General features: G+C 41.8%; 1 protein-coding gene across 1 annotated transcript in view; it reads right to left on the reverse strand.

Annotated features, from left to right (window-relative positions):
* The window catches only part of lacc1 (laccase (multicopper oxidoreductase) domain containing 1), a 68,347-nt gene that overhangs the window by 32,817 nt on the left and 14,765 nt on the right, over nucleotides 1-20,765 (reverse strand). The gene's annotated exons all lie outside the window — the stretch shown is intronic.

Raw genomic sequence — 20,765 nt, forward strand, 5'->3', positions numbered from 1 at the left:
GGGGCCCATCTGGCTCTCTCTGCTATCCCTTAGTGATGTCTGGGGGCCTCCGTATTTACAGTAACACTGCATGTGTCTGAGTCATTTGGCTCTAAATCCGAGTGTTTTTCTTGAAAACTTTAAGAAAAAAGAAGGTGATGTGCTTAGTATGTGTAGCACATACACATGACTAATGCCAATATACTAATAGAATGTCATACTGTACATGTCATAAAAACAACACACCCCACCTCGCAATGAGCACCTGTTTAAAAGTATGATTAAGCCAAAGCAGATTTATTGCACCCACAGTTTTCCGTCATAACAATCTTTAAAACAACAACATAGGTAATACTGTAGGAGGAGTAGGATGGGACTTGTTTCCCAGATTCCGACCTAGGGAGAAACTAAGTAAGAAACTAAGAAAATAAGTGGGTGTGGGTGTATTTGCATGTACTCTCTGTGTGTGTGTGTGTGTGTGTGTGTGTGTGTGTGTGTGTGTGTGTGTGTGTGTGTGTGTGTGTGTGTGTGTGCCAAATGTCCCCATGAGTATAATAGAATGTGAGAAATAGACATTATTAGGACCATTTCCCTGGTCCTCACAAGAGAAATGGGTGTTTTATAGTTAAAAAATAATCATAATTAGAGCTAGGCTTACGATTAGAAAAAGCTTCAGGTTACGTTTGTGTCCAACCTTATGCACCTTATGTCTAACCTCATACTGTACTGATAATGCTATGTGTTTACTGTATATGTAGATATGTTAGATTTTTGCCTCTCCTGACAGATATATTCGATCTATTTTTCTCCTTGCTCCCCCTCCCCCTCTTTTTTTCTTTTCTCTTCATGTAAACGATGGAGCTTAAACAAAAATCGAATTTACACCTGTAAACCTGTGATGTGACAATAAAGATTATTCTCATTCTGTTAGGTTTAGGTTGGGCTTCATGGTGTTATGCCTGTTTTATACTTATTTGCGCGCCACTTGCACCAACAAATATCTGACAAGCTCACAACGTGTTTTCGGCTATTTTTCTTTGGCTATTTTCGATGACATCCTAAAACATTGATTTCCTCACAAGTACAGTAATACAAAGTGTGTGTGTGTGTGTGTTGAACTCGGGTTCACCTGCTGTGTTTTTGGCAGGCGAAAAGTCGATACTCGACTGTTGCCAGGAATCACACCAGCAGTGCGTCTCGCCTTGATGACATCACCATTAGCTTGTTTGGGTGGATGTGCTCTCACATAGGATGTGCCCTCATACCAGACTCACACACACACACACACAAGCGTGAGAACATAGAAGCACCTGTACGGGGCACACACATACACACACACAGTACATGCACAAGCATGCACACACATACAGACAATTCAAGGTTCAACAGAGTTTATTGTCATTCCATACATAGTACACTACACACACACACACACACACACACACACACACACACACACACACACACACACACACACACACACACACACACACACACACACACACACGCACACCGGATATATCCACACAGATTGTAGATTACATTTTCTATTCCTCTTCTGCCTCTCTCTCTCTCCCACCTCTCACTCCCTATCTCTCTGTCACCTCAGTGTGTTGCTCTCACACACACACACACACACACACACACACACACACACACACACACACACACACACACACACACACACACACACACACACACACACACACACACACACACACACACACACACACACACACACACACACACGCACGCGCTGTGCCAACCCGTCGGGCAGGCTGTGCGTGCCAGGCCTGTCAGGGTGTGAAGGCACTGCACTGTGTTGTTGTTTACACCAGCTTTATACCTCTCAGCTAATATTTTCCCTCAGAGCTCCAGACCAACACGCAACCCAACAGACCAATGGCAACGGACCGGAGACATCCTGCACCCAGGGGGCCTTTAGGACCCAACGCAGGAGGACAGGAAGAGCTGCAGGGACATGCAGGGGCACCAGGTGCAAGTTATTAGTGGGTTTTTATCCTAACCTACAAGAATGGATGACCTCCAAATAAAATCAGGCTTAGTAGAACACCTTTGAACACCTTGGTAGTAGCATCCTCTGCTCCCCATCCCTCCTACTGCTGTAAATACACCTTTTGCTGCTACTGAGCTTTAATACTGATGTACTTATTATATTGTGTCTTAAGGTAGCTCTCCACCAAGCAGACTATACCCTTAAAATGGGTAGGTTCACTACTACTATGCAGGACTGAACTACTGTAAGCTTAAAACACTTCAAAGAGTCATGTAAATCAGACCGTTGGACTGACAGCAAGTATTGGAAATGTATTACCTTTCTGCCCAATAATCCACACCAACAAACAGTTCAATAAATTCACAAACTCATTCACTATATTAGCTTTCAGGGCGAGCGATCAGACGCATACTGCACTGTACTGTAGGAGAACTGCTCCTCTGCCACAGAAACCTGATTCACACATCATCGCAGTCATGGACCGAAAATAGCCGATCTCTATAAGCTCACAACGTGCCGCAACTGCAACACGTTATGAGCTTATAGATTTTCAGTCAGCGCCGGAGCATAAATTAGGCATTGGACTGGTTGAAAATCTGAGTTGTTAGCAGCAGGGGGAAGAAATCCTGACACTCGGCCAGGGTACAGCGATCATAATTAGTGACTAAATTGCTTGACGATGTGACCTGGTTGCAGTGCATCACTGATGATGAACAGACAAGGTCTTCTTTTTAAAGGCCAGATCACCCCGGGATTCTGTGCAGAAGGAAATGTTAAATGGGAACATTTTAAAATCTAATTGAAGTCTAAATGAGTCTGTACAAGAGAGCCTACCCAGCAGTATATGAAAATGAGGCCAGTATTTTTTCACTTTTGCTCTTTGGGTGGTTACAACTTACTGTATGTGTAGCTATCCAGTCCTTATGATACGTTCGACTTGGGATACGTAAAGACGGCGAATGAAAAAAGTCTTCCTTGTTGTTACTGATTGACTGCAATCATCCCAACCGGCACAAACAACAACAACAGCCAAACAAGAGTCAACAGCAACGGCAGAATAAGCTGTTTGGCATATTTGGCGGAGAAGATTTGGCATCGCCAAAAATGTCATCGCCACAAGTTGAGCAACCCACATATTCAGCTGTGCTGCTCATTCCACAAGTGTAATGTTCCTTACAAAAAGACAGACAGACAGACAGACAGACAAAGTGACATAGCATGCGAGTTCCTTCACCCTCATAATCAGACACCTTTAACAGCGTCGACCCGTCACGGCCAGGTTATCTGCCTCACCCACAAGGTGCTGCTTGACAGCCTTGTTAGTATGTGCGTGTGTGCGTGTGTGTGTGTGTGTGGTGCTAGGCCTGTCACAATCATTACATAATTGCAATTATTTTGGCATAATGCTCAGGATCATAATAATCGTTTCCATGTTGAGCATTTTTCAACATTTTCCAAAAATTGCAGTAATAGCAGATCTACAAGCTTTTCAACGCGTCACAAAGTGATGTAAGCTTGTAGATCAGCTCTTTCCACTACTTTTACATTTTTTTAAAGTATCAAATTATTCAATGTCAGTCATTTCTTTGTATATTTAAGACATTTGTCATATCTGCCCTGTGCAATTTTTTATTATGAAGCCTAAGAGGCAAACAGAAATAAAATTGTATTCATATGTTCCAATGTTCAATGGCAAAAACATCCATTATTTGTGCGACAATTAATCATCAACTTCAATGTTGTAATGGTGACAGCCCTATGTGGTGCTTGGTGTGTTTTGTTTTCTTTTAGTGTGCTCCTCCCCTTCTCTCTCTCTCTCTCTCTCTATCCAAACCCAAAGTCCACCCTTACAGACTCGCAGACTTAAAAGGCGTGTTCACGTGAAATGCAGGACGGGGGCAGTTAGGGGCAGTCCCACTGTCAAATCGTCAAGTGCAATAAAGGCTCTCAGACAGACATTCTAACGCATGCTCTCCGTAAGTCAGCATGTCTGCAGACTCTGCCTGAGGGAATTACCCACACTTCATAGCGTTGTGTGACCTTAAATACAGGGTTACCAGAGGAACCGCCAAACGCCAATCATTACGTATGCAAATGAGACACGTGGCCCGGTTAGAATGTCAACAAACGGCGGTGCTTTCTGAGCACACAACTGTTGACCTATAGATTTAGTAAATTTTTCCCTATTATGGATGGTCCTGTCTGCATTCTCATGTGTACCAACAAAGAACAATAGAAATACTGCACATACAAACAGAGCAAATAACTCTAAATACATTTAACCCAAAGGTTTTATACCAAGTGAATAAAAACATTGAAATACTGCTGCCATTTGTTTCAAAGGTTTATCCCAAGCTGACCTTTCCTATGTGGATGGATGTATAACTGTTTCTGACAGAAAACGCACAATTCTTATGGAGTTTTCTCTAAGTTGCAACGTCACACTGCTCTGTTTACAATTCCCATTTCATTGTACATATAGGCCTATATACGGTACATCATTATTATTTTTTAAATTGTTTTGTTCCACTTATGCTTTGGCAATGTAGACGTATGTTTTCTCATGCCAATAAAGACCATCAACTGAATTGAAGAGAGAGAGAGAGAGAGAGAGAGAGAGACAGACAGAGATTGTAAGTCATTGTAAGTGTGGTGTATGTGTGCGTGTGTGTCTTGATCAACATTTCCCACGCGATACACTCATTAGTGTCACTCTGTTCAAGCAGAGTGTCACATATCAGTGCTGGGAACCTAGGACACACACACACACTGACACACACACACACACACACACGCACGCACGCACGCACGCACGCACGCACGCACGCACGCACGCACGCACGCACGCACGCACGCACGCACGCAGTGTCTAACTACTAACTGCTGCAACTATAGTTGTGTTTGCACAACACATTTGCAGATCCCATGCACATACACCCACCCACCCACACACGCAACATAATGATACGTAAATAAAGATTCTTGTGACGACAGAGCTCAGACTGCTTGTAGCGCAACACCCATCCTTTATTTCTCTCACATTCAAACACAAGCGCTCTCTCTCACACACACACACAAACTTAATTGCACATACACACAACAGCCACCTGACCCCTCAGCTTTGGATATCAGTGGTGCAATTTGATAAGAGCCATGTTTGTGGGCTGTGTCACCAACTCACACACACCACTACTTTTGTCTGTTGGATTGAAACCAAAGCGTCCCAGAAACAACAAGCATTGCAGAGCTAAACTTAACTCTGCAATCGACACAGATATGATTCACTTCTGGGCTTTTCTCTGCGTGTGTGTGAGTGTGTGCGTGCTAGGGCTTTCACGACTAGAGATTTTTACAGGTCGACTAATTTGACCCAGTGGTAGTCGACTAGTCGACTAGTCGAAATTTAAATTTAAAAAAAAAAAAAATAAAAAAAAATTTATTTTTTTTTTTTTTTTTTTTTTTTTTTGGGTGGCACTGTTTTAATACCATCCTACTACTATATTACTATTATTATTATCTTCCTGCCCTTATTTTTATGGCGTTTTAAGGGAAGCGCTTCTGGCACAGCAGCACAGCACCACAGCAGCGGCTCCAAGGATCCCCATTGCCCAATAATAGGCTTTTATTGGGCATGCTTTTGACCCCCTTTTGATAAAAAATAAAGTCAGGAGGATAATAATAATAGTAAGATGGGCCATTACTATAGCATTAAAAATTAAATTAAAAAAAAAAAAAAAAAAAAAAAAAGTTTTTTTTTTTTTTTTTTTTTTTCAACTATCAACTATCAACTAACAAGGTCGACTAGTGGTTATACTAGTCGACTAGTCGACTAGTCGACTAGTTGGTGAAAGCCCTAGTGCGTGCGTCCGTGCGCGCACACACACACACACACACACACCCACCAAGCTGACGGGATTTACCGGATCCGCTGTATCACTGTTTCTCAACATCGGGTCCGGGGACCACAAGGGGTCCAAATTGTCCCTTACGCCAGTGGTTCTGTTTCATGCTACGATATGGTAGCAGGACTGGAGTGTCACATTCCAACATGCTGTCACCAACCTCTCATCCACCGCCATGCACTCCTCTCTCATCTATATGGGGAATGTCCATCTTAAAACATCTGATAGTGCACGCACGTCGTTCACACTCACACACTCACGCTCACACACACGCGCGTGTCATTTCCTGAGCTAAACATTACCTCATGGCCAACACCGTTATCAATGTGTCACAGGGACAACAGTGTCACACTGTAGGTGTCAGTGTGTGTGTGTGTGTGTGTGTGTGTGTGTGTGTGTGTGTGTGTGTGTGTGTGTGTGTGTGTGTGTGTGTGTGTGTGTGTGTGTGTGTGTGTGTGTGTGTGTGTGTGTGAGAGAGTGAGTGTGAGAGAGAGGAATGTGTTTACGGGAAGCCAGATTTCCAGTAAGATCCTTATTACACTTATTGAATATTTTATTTATATTGAAAACTAGAAAAGTGTGCTCCTAGGCCTATATGGGGAGCTGCATTATGATTCAAGGAATCCGGGGGGGAAACAATTTGATTGTATTACGTACACGTATATACCAAAACGTGATTTGAACCAAATTGGGGTGCATGTCATTTCTTCCATGGCCTACTGGGAATGTACGTGCAAACGTTTCACGGCAATGGTTTCATGATTGCAAAATGGTCCCTCCTGCGAACTTTGAAAGCAATTCATAGCCAATCAGAATGGAATCTGAAACATCTGACAGAATAAATCTTGATCACGTGACCACAGAGATAATGTGTACCCATTTGTGTGAGTTCTGAACAAAATCAAAAAGTGTGTCAAGTGGCAAAAAGTGTGTTTAACGGCCAGGACCGCTAGCGTGGCAGTCCAGGCACCTAGGCTCAGTGTAGCCTGACAGCGTGTCGCAGGTTCGGGTTCCGACCCCGAAGACCTTTGTCAGTCACTGGTGTTTGAAAGTCACTGGTGTCCCTGTGACTTTCTGTCACTGGGACACCAGTGACAGAAAGAGAGAGAGAGAGAGAGAGAGAGAAAGGAGACAGAGAGAGTGACAGAGGACAGAGTGTTACATCACAGTTTCAGTCAGTCACAGTCTCCTCTCTGTTGTTGTGATACTGTTCAAACCTGATGACATCATCAGTGTTTGTCTTAATGTCACATACACATTAACTCCTTTCTCTGCTCAACACACGGCCATCATGGCCGTGTGTTGACTGATGATGACACGGTTGCCTGGCAACCGTCTAACAACAGCTTTCGCTCTCAGTTAAACCCCTTTATGTCCACCCCTCGACACCCACGCACACGCACACGCACACACACACACTCACACACACGAAATTACTTTGGAAATGACCACGAAGTAAATATATGCATCTGTATCTGAAAACTATCAAATGAGCCTCAATGACACACATTTGATGATAATCAGAAGTCGTCTGTCGGGTGGAAACCTCATATATCCAAAACAGCTACATTTCAGGATTCAAATTCAAAAACAGCAAAAGTAGCAGATCTACAAGCTCGAAAGTCGTTTTTTCGAGCCATGTTTCGAGCTTGCAGAGCTGCTACTTTTGATGATATAGTATGATCAAGTTTCTGCCCGACAGCAACGATATGTTACAGTACAGCATCTGTTACAGTTCATGCGAGAAATCAGTACAAGTGAGTCAATGGAGTCAGTACGCACAAGAAAAAGCTGGTGGCATGAGAGGAGTAATAATAATATATAATAAATTGCATTTTTATAGTGCTTTTCTAAGTACTCAAAGTGCTTTACACTGGTTCATTCATTCATACATCATTCACACACACACCGATGATGGAGGAAACCATGCAAGATCTGCTCATCGGGAGCAATTAGGGGTTCAGCGTCTTGCTCAAGGACACTTCGACACTAACTCTGGGAGAGCCCGGGATCGACTAGGCAGGCCACGAGGCAGGCGCACCGGCCGGCGAGAGCTCGAGGCTCGAGAAGCCGCCGCTGAGCGAGCGTACTAGCGCAAGAGAGTCGACTAGCGCGCCGTTCAAGTCTGTGAGCCGGGGGTGCATGGACAGAATCGTTAATTACCGGTTTCAAAAACAAAACGTGACATTTTCCCCAAAAAATGTCAGCTCTGGAAGCTCACAACGTGTTGCAACGTGACACGTTGTGAGCTTGTAGACTGGCTTTTGTCACTCATTTTGAAATACAGGGCTTAAGTGTTTAAAGACAGCATTTGAGTGGCCGTCAACAATGTCACCAGTGATGTGACCCCGAGGAAGGACATCCATCACACAGACACATCCAGCACAGCCCAGAGCCAAGCCAAACAGCACTGTTCAAACACACACACACACACACACACACACACACACACACACACACACACACACACACACACACACACACACGCAACTGTACTTGTGAGGACATTTCAGAACGTTGATTTTTTACCATTTCTTTTTGCCATGTTGAACCGTAACCCTTAAACTGATCTACAAGCTCACATGTTGCGAGCTTGCATATCGGCTATTTTTGGTGTGCGACACTGGCACACGACCAAGTATAAATCAGGCATAATTGCAACTGCAACCCCTAAACCTGACCTATACATGGCTAATACTAACCCAGGAAACACTGTCCTCACAAATAGTGGCACAAGCGCACCTACACACACACACACACCTACACACACCTACACACACACACACACACACACACACACACACACACAGATCCTCTGTCTGTCCGTGTGTACACAACTTTCTCTTTCCGGCTCACAAGCATTAGGACGCATTCCTTTAGACCGCTGCCAGCATTAAGATAATATACAAGCAAAATACCTACAAACATATACATGCGTTTGATGATGTATGTACATAGAAACACGAGTTACACGTGAGGATGTTTATGGTCTAACACCGGCAGGGTGGATGGTGGAGAGAAAAAAAAGGGGAAAAAAGATCGGAGGGTTGGAGGTTGTTTTTGTTTACTGTGGCCAGTGGTGGAAGAAGTACTCAGATTTGTATTTATTTAAGTGAAAGTAGCAATAAAACAATATCAAAATACTCTTGTTACGAGGATTAGACCTGTATTCTATATCGTTGCTGTCAGGCAAAAACCTCTCATCTCCACATTCTAACTTTTTGTGTTTTTTGGTAAATTAACGCCCTACTTGATCATACTACAGTGTCACACAAAAGCATCAAAAGTTGCAGATCCACAAGCTCGAAGCGCGGCGCGAAGCTTTTCAAAAATAGCAGATCTATCATCTAAGACAGTGGTTTTCAACCTTTTTCATGCCAAGGACCCCTAAATTGATATACATGTGGCCGCGTCGGACCCCCATCGGAAAATGTTGTGCTAGGGACCCCCAGAAGCAAAGATTCGAGTTAAAAATGTTTTCTTTAAAAAATATACATGTTCAAAGATTTGCACACATTTTCAAGATATTTCAAAAATAGCAGATCTACAAGCTCATAGCGTGGCACTCGGTGCCCCGCTATGAGCTTGTATATCTGCTATTGAATGGCCAAAGCTAAGTGGACAAAAGGATTGTGACACTATGTTAAGACATTTTGCTGGGTACCCCCTGGTGCCCCCTCAAGGACCACTGGTGGTCCCCGGACCACTGGTTGACAACCACTGATCTACATGTAGGAGTTCAGGAGCTTGTAGATTGGCTATTTTCGAATCAGCCAAGTATAAAATAAGGCTTAATTGTTTAATGTATGTTTTGTAATAATAAACTTGAACTAAAGCTTTAGAATAATTTTAGTGGAGTAAAAGATTTGTATTTAATCTGTGTTGCGGGCCTTCTGCTTTGCAGTCATTTCTTTCAGAGTAAAAAAAAAGTACAATATTTGTCTCTAAGATGTAGTGGAGTAAATATACTTAGTTTCCGCCACTTTAGCAGGGGGGACAAAATGCTGAGAAGATGTGGAGTTGTTTACCATGGCAGGGCTCAGGTGGGAATGTTGATGAGGTAGCCGAATTGAATTTGAGGTTCAGTCCTAGTGAAGTCTGACAAATATGCTAAAGGAAAGTTGGCCGAAATGCCATGTCAGTTTGTGGGTCAAATCGTTCCCTCTGCCCTGACGGAAAAACATTTGGTCACAAATTCTCATTAAAACAAAAATGCTCCAATGTTTACCTTCACCAGCAGAGCTGGACGGAGGCTACGTTTTCACCCCTGTCCGTTTGGTTCCTCTTAGGCCTCACGCCTTCATATGATTCTAATTTTATCTTCTTTTGAACGCGTTTGTTTTTAAGCTTAATGTGTTGTTTTTACTCTGTAGCAGTGAGATTTGTTTCAAATGTAAAGTGCACAAAAAAATACAGCGTATCATGAATTGTTTTGAACTATATATTTTGATATTTCGTATTGTTGTTTGTCCAGTTGTTGTTTAAGTGTTGAATGTTTAATGGACCACTATGGAAACTAGCCTTTGGCTTTTTTGTGATTTATGCATTTGGTGTTAATTAATATGCTGTACTGCTGTAATCAATCAATCAATCAATCAAGTCTGTTGGCAGGATAGCTCCCAAATTTATGGGAGGATTTGCTCGTAACTTTGTGTAAAGGTTTGTCACAGGGCAAGCAAGAACTGATTCACTTTTTTTTAACAGAACTTGTATTGACGGTAAGGATTGACTGTGAGGTCGGATACCCGACTATTGTTTTTTCTTCACGGCAATGATGAAAAATATCTACAGTAAGTACAAATGTTGGCACTGAAAATGTGTTCATGAGAAATGAATCCGCAGTGGCCTTTTCTCAGCGTCCCCTGTTCTGTGTCACTGACACTCCATTCATTATTGAAATGTGGAAAGTGTAAACGTAAATGCCAGCGTTGGGAACATGGCATTTGAGTGTGCCAGTCAGTGTGGGTCATTGACGCTCCAGTGTGCAGTCGCAGCAGGTCACTGAGTCAAAGCCTGAGTCAGTCCTTTCCTGTCCTCTGTCCCCCCTCCTCTCTTTTCATCCAAAGTGCAAAAGATCAGAGCAAATTGCATCAAACCTAGTCCACTGCTTCTTAACCAGTGGTGGTCCCCGGGACCACCACTGGTCAGAATGGAGCTTTACGGGTCTGTGTACCGGCAGTGTACTGGTAATTTTTTTTTTTTAATCTGTAAAGTTTCTGTCCTATGTTTAGTTTTGTCTGAACCAGGCGGCAAGCATCCGTTTTTTTTTAAATGAAGCCAATGTAGTCTATCTGCTATAACTATAACCATAACTATGAAAATATAGTTTTAAAAATCTTTCAATCAAGTCAAGTGGATGGCAGAGTTCACAACGACTATAAGAAAAATACAATGGTGAACAATATGCTGAACCATATGGGGTTTGACTGGTTAAATGTTATGTTCCTTTTTTCCACAAATTATACTGAAATTATGCTCATGCGTTCTTGCACGCACGCACGCACGCCAGACTTCAGCACAGTGATGGCCCTCGCCGGCTTTCTCCTCTCCCATCCATTTTGAATGCTGTGTGTGTGTGTGTGTGCGTGTGTGTCTCTCTCTATTTCCTTTCTGTTACTCCTCCACCTAGCTTTCTTTCAACCTCCCTCCAGACACGGGCACACAACCAAACTCTGTGTGTGTGTGTGTGTGTGTGTGTGTGTGTGTGTGTGTGTGTGTGTGTGTGAGAGAGAGTATCAGAAAGTCTGCCAGAATGAACCCGCTGACCTCCCAGCTCTCCTCATCATCTCTCTGTGTGTGTGTGTGTGTGTGTGTGTGTGTGTGTGTGTGTGTGTGTGTGTGTGTGTGTGTGTGTGTGTGTGTGTGTGTGTGTGTGTGTGTGTGTGTGTGTGTGTGTGTGTGTGTGTGTGTGTGTGACACTTGGAGAATTCAGCAGTGATTAGATGGGGTCTCGCCCATCGGTACCTCGGCCAGAAAGTCTCCCTTCATCTCCTCTCTCCTCATCATCACTGCCTTGTTCCTCTGTCATCAACACACCTGTGACTGCGGCACTATTACTGGGATCATTTACTGTTTTTTTTTTTTCTTTTTTTTTTTACAGGAGAGCTAGAAAAAAACCTTTGATCTGATTTTGGTCAGCTACTGTAACGCTCTCCAGATTCAGGGTTTTCATGAAGGATTACTTGATGATTAACGATTTAATGGTGTTCTCTTGGCATTCAACATTGGAAGTTGAAACATGTGAATACAAAATACATTTCTGTTTGGCTTTTAGGATTGGTAAACAAACCAAACGCACAAGGCAGAGATATATCAAATAACTGAAATATACAAAGAAATGACTGCAATGAATGTAATACTTTTCTACTTTCAAAATGTTTTTAAAAAATGGTAGTTTAAAAAAAAAAGCTGATCATTTTAATTTAAACATGAAAACGATTATATAATCAAATAATTGCTATCAGGTGATTATGTAATAATTACGGCATGCCTCGATGGACTGAATATTGAAGGATTCATTTACACTTATTACACGGCTTGGTTGAATGCTTGATTCTGATTGGTCAATCACTGAATTCAGCTATGTGTTATTTTTCAATAATGACCACTGAGCTCTATAACAAACCGCTGTCTAATGAATGACTCAGAGCACCTGCTGCGCTGCGTGATTTTATGCCGTATCCAACATGACAGCCATGTAAACAAACAGACAATACCATTTACAGCTAAACATTGCTCTCAAGAATGCTTTTGAAAACATTTGAAGCGAGAAGTAGACAATGCAGTTCTATTTTATCAACACTTCCCGTTGTTTTCCGAGGCCGACACCTTGCACTGGACGGACCTGGCATAAGTAAAATCCTTCGTTTTGTTGTTCAGGTTTGGGTCAATTTATTCATGTATTTATAAGTAGTGGTGTTCAAAGGGCTCTCGCCATCATGACGCTTTACTTGACGATTAATTGTCACAAAGAATTCTAAACAATAATAATTATTAACCATTAATGATTTAATTATGCTTTTGGCATTGAACATTGGAACTTTATACTTTCAAAATAGTTTTTCAACATGGAAACGATTATGACGATTATGCAAAATTATTGTGATTATCTGAAATTATTGAGATTATGCAATAATTGTGACAGCCTCCCTAGTAATTGACCTTTCTTCTAGCGCTTCCCTCAGGCCAAAAATATATCTACTTTTCGCACAATATATCTCATAATCTAAAGGAGGAACTGTATTGATTTTGGTGACCCCTATGACCTTTCCTCTAGCACCTCCGTCAGTCAATATTCAACATATGCCCCCCCCCCCCCCCCAATCCTGCATTTTTAATTAGTCATTACAATTTTAAATGAAGCTTGAATGAATGAATTGTCATCGTTAAGCCCACTACTAGTGAGATCGCTGGGCTCTTAACCATGACAATGTTGGTTAGATCAGTGGTTCTCCGGGGGCCCTTGAGGGGGGGTTCCAGGGTGTCCCCCCCCCAGCAAAATGAGTTAATATTTAGCATAAAGATCGGTTCAACCACTTTAAAGGTAGGGTAAGTGATATTTTTTGGTTAGAACAAAAAGTATTTTGTTAAAAGGTTAAAGCACTATATTCTGATAGTAATCATTGCTATAGTGTGTTTGTTCAGTAACAGGAGTCTCCCCGTCTCTCCAGCTCTTTAATAAACAGAAAATACATTTTCCGGTAGGTGTCAAAATCTCAGCCAATCAGGAGAAAGTACCCATTTTCAAGCTTCATTTTTATAGTGTTCCAGTTCCAATTTTGTCTGCTCATTTCTTAGTGTCATCACTTCCAATTTCACTTGTTTAATCTATATCCTGATTGAGTTCTCTATCCTAATTGGATAAAATTGGAAATGAAACTGAAACTGAAACGAAAATGCATTTTCTGTTTTATAAAGAGCTGGAGAGACAAGGAGACTCCTTTTACTGAACAAACACTCTATAGCAATGAGTACCATCAGAATATAGAGCTATTTAACACTTATTTTAACCAAAGAAAATCACTTACCCTACCTTTAACTATACATCGGCTATTTGAAAATAGCAGATCTGCCGACCTAAGAGCCGAACGTTGCGACGTTGGCTTGAGCCTACTCAGCACTGTCCGAGTTATGTACCGTAACTAGTACCGATAGGCACAGAATCGTAAATCATGTTGTGACAGCTCTGCCTCCGGGTAGGTCAGTATCTCCTGATTACACCCAATCAATGGTCTGATGAAACGTGGGTAGGTCAGTACAGTATCTCTCCTACTTAGACCATTCAATCTAATGAAACGTGTTAATGTCCCATTCAGTGCATTGATAGCATTCGAAGAGATCTAACCGACATGCAATTGAGACTTAAGGGACACCGAGAGAGAGAGAGAGAGAGAGAGAGAGAGAGAGAGAGAGAGAGAGTGAGTGTGTATCTGCATCTCTCTTGTAGGTTAACATTTGTTCCTGCTGCCTCAGCATTAGTCAGTCCCAGTGGAAAGATCCACAGCAAGGCTAGAGCCAACACACACACACACACACACACACACACACACACACACACACACACACACACACACACACACACACACGCCTCTCCCAACTACCCATTCCAACTGCACCTCAGCTAAAAGCTTGCCATCCTGCCCTGGCCATTTACTCGAGTAAACTGTACTGTACCCAGTATTGTATTTCCTTTTTCAATAATTTATGCTTCTACGCCAGTAGATCTCAGAGGCAAATATTGCACTTTTTACTCCCATACAAAAGCAGAAACTAAGTATGAACTCAGGCAAAACTCTATCTCTAACCCCTAAACCTAACCTCAATCTAACGCCTATAATCCAAACCCGACCTGAATCTTTTCCTAATAGTAAGCCTATATCAGTGGTTCTCAAACTTTTTCAAGGACCCCCAAAATGATATGAAATTGGCTGCGGACCCCCCATCTCAAAAATATTTTGTGCCAGGGATTTTTCAAAAATAGCAGATCTACAAGTAGTATAACAAATGGTTAACATGATTGTGACGCTATATTAATTATTAATAATTTTGCTGGGGACCCCCTGGTACCCCGCCCAAGGACCCCACTTTGAGAACCAATGGCCTATAACATCCTTTTCTCTTGTGAGGACCAGGAAAATTGTCCTAACAATGTCTATTTCCCAAATGTTCTCGCTGTGGTTTCAGCCAATAGCATTTCTAACCGGATATCAACCGGATATAGAAAGATGGTGGCTGACTCAGGCCCTACAGAAGTCCATGGATGGGTGCTACGCCAGAATGCTACTGTAGGTGTACTGAACATCAAACAGGACGAACGCATTACCAACAAGCGTCTGTAACGGGGAGCTAAACTGGTTGGTCACTGCCATCGACACCGGGGACTTCCTGCCAAAAAGCTTGTACTGTGGGAACCAACGGGCGTCGATGAAGAGGACGTCCCACTATTACCTATGTGGATGTGCTAAAGAAAGACGCTTGAGTGGAAGGCACAAACGAGCTGGCCAGGATGTATGGAGAATCGGGATGACTGTAGGCTTGTCTGCGACGCGGTGTGCTTATAGATCGCCTATTTTCGGCTTCAGGGTTACGATTAAAAATGGCAAAAAATGTAATAAAATTAAATGGCGTTCATCAAATCGCCTTCCTAAAATGTCGATGTCCTCACGAATATAGTTTTACAAACGTATGTGTGTCTGTGTCTCTGTGTGTGTATGTGCGTGTGCTCGTGTGTGTGTGTGTGCATGTGTGTGTATTTGAAGGCAGGACAACAAGGTGATGATGTGCGTGTGTTGACGTTAGTAGCAGCCTGCTGAGAAGTGGATCATCTCCTTTCTAGTGTAGGAGAGAAGAGTGGGAGAGAGAGAGAGAGAGAGAGAGAGAGAGAGAGACGGAGAGAGAGAGAGAGAGAGAGAGAGGAGAAGAAAATATTTTCAGATGGGGGTCCTCAGCCAAATACAATTCCTTGAAATTAACATGTTTTGCTTAGTGCATTAAAAATGTCTTATATCTGTTAATTGGACCGAACGGTCAAGGGCTGAACAGTCAAAGTCAACATGGACCCTTTATACGGGTCCATTGTTACACTCTCAGATTTAAATGACCACTGAGGACTTTGCTGTGTGTTTGCTTTGCGTTTTATGTAACTGATCCAGTTACCAGAGACACAATCCTAGAACGGAGCCAAACAGTGCAGAGGACCTGAGCCAAGAGAAGACGAGCCCGCCACACACACACACACACACACACACACACACACACACACACACACACACACACACACACACACACACACACACACACACACACACACACACCAGGCAGTGTGTTACGTAACATCTCATTATGCCGTCTGTTTGACAGGATTACAACACAAACAAACAGTCACTGGACAGAGAGAGCTGAACAAAGAAATTGTGAAAACCTTTATTCTATGATTGATTGTTGTGGTAGAGTAGTGTGAATGAGAACTAACAGAGGAGACACAGTCTCTTTACAGGAGCACTGCACCCATTACATTTACAACCAATAGAATTGTTCCTCACTAACGCTCATTATAAGAGATTACTCGATTATGGTCAATCATTTCTTTATAAATTTCAGTTATTTGTCATATCTGCCCTGTGCAATTTTTGATTACGAAGCCCTACGAAGCTTCATATGTTCCAATGTTCAATGGCCAAACACACAATTAAATCGTTAAACACAATTATTTGAGTGACAATTAATCATCAACTTAAATTTGTAATCGTGGCAGCCCTACCAAAGATGTCATCAGTAGGCAGGTTTTGTCATTTCCCACAAGATTTAAAAAATATGTTGTTGTTTTTAATCATTATTAATGCAACAACAATGGCTTCTATGTCACAATGCTAACGTTCAAGGAGGAGAAATGTTTCTATTAGCTTGGAATCCCTGTCAATGATGTCATCAGTTACTTTGATCGCGGAGGCAAATATTGTACTTTGTACTCCACTACAATTATTTGAAAACATTAGTTACATGTCGTTTTGCAGATTTAGATTATTATTACAAAAACATACTGGACACTAACCTCTTACTCTTGTAGATCTGCCATTTTTAAAAATGTATTCTGAGTTTGTTTGTTTGTCTTTTTAGTTGATTTGCTATATGGCGATGGTTTTATTCTGTTTTTGATATGCTTGATGCACTTGGTGACAATCAATGGCTGTGAAAGGTGCTCTACAAACACATTTTACTTACTCATTTGAATTTTTTATTTTACTTTGGAACTGGTTGCCAATACGTGTACTTTTTGTGAAGTAAAATTCTGAACATTGTGGTATTGCCAGTGGTGGAAAAAGTACTCAAATTCTTTACTTAAGTAAAAGTATCAATACTGTAATATAGAAATACTCTGTTACAAGTAAAAGTCCAGAATTTAAAAATTACTTAAGTAAAAGTACAAAGGTATTGGCATCAATATGTACTTAAAGTACCAAAAGTAAAAGTACTAAAATGTTTGAAAATAGCAGAACTACAAGCTCACAACGCGTCGCTTGTGAGCTTGTAGATCTGCTATTTTCAAATAGCCTATGTATAAAATAGGGCTAAAATGGTTAATTTAAAAAGTTGTTAATTAAAAAAGTAACTAGTAACTAAAGTTTTCAAATAATTGTAGTGGAGTAAAAGTACAATATTTGCCTCAGAAATGTAGTGGAGTAGAAGTAAAAGTATTGGAAATTGGAAACACTCAAGTAAAGTGCAAATACCTCAAACATTTACTTAAGTACATGTACTTAGTTACTTTCCACCACTGGGTATTGCTACTTTTACATAAGTAGAAAAAATAAATCGGATTCTTCCACCACTGCCAATTCCTAAACACACAAATGTCAGTTTATGAAACGCCTGTCATATCACACAAATGCAGAGTGTGTGTGTGTGTGTGTGTGTGTGTGTGTGTGTGTGTGTGTGTGTGTGTGTGTGTGTGTGTGTGTGTGAGGCCAGCTGTCCCTGCAGCCCTGACACAGTCACACTATTACAGTAAGTGCACAGTTCACACATCAATCACAAAACACACACCCAAGAAGGTACACAGTGTGAGTGCGCGCGCGTGCGCACACACACACACACACACACACACACACACACACACACACACACACACACACACACACACACACACACACACACACACACACACACACACACACACACACACACACACAGTGTAAGTGACAGAGTGAGTAATTACAGGATACATGCATAATTAAAGGGCTCCTGTCTTAGGTTACACCCACAGGTGCTAATTCTGGTACAGGGAGATGACACACACACACACACATCAACACAGACATTGTAGTGGCTGCAGCACACGAGCATGCACACACACACACACGCATGCATGCACACACACACACACACACACATTTCTAAACACTGCTGCAAATGAACTGCACAAATATTTTGTTGGATATCGTCTCTGTCGGGTGGAAACCTCATGTGTCTAAAACTGTTACTTTTCAGGATTGAAATTCAAAAACAGCAAAAGTAGCAGATCTACAAGCTCAAAACGTGTCGCTTCGTGCCGCGTTTCGAGCTGGTAGATCTGCTACTTTTGATGCTTTTGTGCGATGCTGTAGTTAGTATGATAAAGTAGGGCATTCATTTACGAAAAAACACAAAAAGTTATTCATACATAATGTTATTCATTTTGCAACGTTTCTTATCTAATATAATGACCCAAAAATGCAAGTAATGATTTTGTGCAACATGTTTAAAATGACTTACAGTAAGTCGCTCATGGATTAAGAGCGTCCGCTAAATGTCTAAACTGTAAACTGTTGGACTACCTTCAAACAGACAAGGTCTCACGCCCTCCCCTGTGATCTTAGACCACCCCCCACCCCTCTCCAAGGGGGGCCCGGACCCCCCCCACTGTCTTTAAGCAAGGCACAGACACTTTGGTAGGAAAGGGCACTGGCAGTGAATGGGCGAACACATAGCAAGTGTCTAAAAGTAAAAACTCCACAGAAACTAAAGACTCATCCATCTACAGCTGTAGTGTTGCTGGTCATAGGTGGAGAAAAAAAAGAAAACTGATGATTTCTGCAGATAAAATAAGAGGCTATAATAAATCAAGCTGCTCTGTTTTTCACTATATCTGATGAAGATGTGATAAAATCTGGCACGAGGGTTGCAGTCTGCAGACATTATTGTCTGGAGAAATATTGTTTCACTTCTTGCTCTCCTGCACCTGCAGTTTAATTTTGGGACGGTTGCAAGTTTATATAATCTGCTTGGTCTTGCCCAGAACAGAGCCGAACGCCAGCCAAACACAATAACTTCTTGAATATTGCAATTAAATTACCTCTATTAAGATGCAATTCAAAGGCTTATTTTGACGAAAGTGGTCCAGACAGAACATATATTTTAGTGTTAATACAGCAAGAACCGCTTCCAGTTAAGTGAATGAATGAGTTTGCTGGCACCTGGGTCGAGGCTACGACAGACTTCCCTAAACTAAAGCATAAACTGAGGTTTATGCTCTGTCGTATAGTGGTGTTGTGTTAAAAAGAACAAGCTTGCAGAGCGTCACTTTGTGCCGCGCGGCGAGCTTGTACATCTGCTATCTTTGAACCTTTTTGAAAAATCTTGAAAGTCTTCTCTTCTGGGGGGTCCCTACCAGAGCGGTCACCTTTTGGCATCAGGGCGACGGAGCAGCTAATAGGGAATGCAGAGAGGTATCAAATGTCACCTGGCTGTCACACACCTGCCATCTGTCACACTGTACATGACACTCATCATGAGTGTCCATATACATGATGACAGCTATAGGCCTAATGTACATAGGACGTCTGTTGCGGCGTTTAGCAGGCGCTCTCTTAGTGTTGTTTACTGACCTCTAGTCAACAAACAAGGTAAAGAAACAGTGGTAGAAAAAGTACTCAAATTCTTTACTTAAGTAAAAGTCCTAATACTGCAATATAGAAATACTCGAACCAAAAGTAAAAGTACTAAAATGTTTGAAAATAGCAGATCTACAAGCTCGCGACGCGTTGTGAGCTTGTAGATCGGCTATTTTCAAACAGCCTAGGTATAAAATAGGGCTAAAGTGGTTAATGTATGTTTCATAATATCATAATTTATATCTGAAAAGTAACTAGCAACTAAAGTTTTCAAATAATTGTAGTGGAGTTAAAGTAGAATATTTGCGTCTGAGATGTAGTGGAGTACAAGTAAAAGTACTGAAAATGGGAAATACTCCAGTAAAGTAAAAAATCCTCAAAAGCGTACTTAAGTACAGTACTTGAGTAAATGTACTTAGTTACTCTACACCACTGTAAATAATCACATGAATAGTCCATATTCACACGGCGGCCATTTTGGAATTTAACATTGTGTTGCTGTGGCAACTGGGCTGGCAACTGGGGTGGCATTTCATTGACTTAATGGCAATATGGCCGCCGTGTGAATATGGTCTATAAGAGCGGTGCATAGTGAACAGTGTAGTGCCTCAAAGAAACTATGATACCAGGTAAACAATGGACCGACTGCACTGTAGCGTCTGTCTAAATAACATGGTGTCTGAATAACACTCTGTACATTTGAAACTATAGGATACCAGGTAATCAATGAACCTAGAATATGTCTAAACCAGGGGTCTTCAACAGGGGGTTCGGGGCCCCTAGGGGGTCCTCAGAATTACTACAGGGGGGCCGACAAATCTTTGTCTGATAGGATTTTTTTTTTACATTAACCACTTGAACCCTAGCATCCCTATTCTGAGCAGAACATTTGCCAAAAATAGCAGATCTACAAGCTCACAACGCCTCGCAGTGCGAGGCGTTGTGAGCTTGCAGATCGGCTATTTTTGGCAAACAGGTTTGGTGTAGGGGAAAAAAGAG

This window comes from Gymnoscopelus microlampas (assembly GCF_963454915.1).
Source record: "Gymnoscopelus microlampas genome assembly, chromosome: 17".
Classification (NCBI taxonomy): Eukaryota; Metazoa; Chordata; class Actinopteri; order Myctophiformes; family Myctophidae; genus Gymnoscopelus; species Gymnoscopelus microlampas.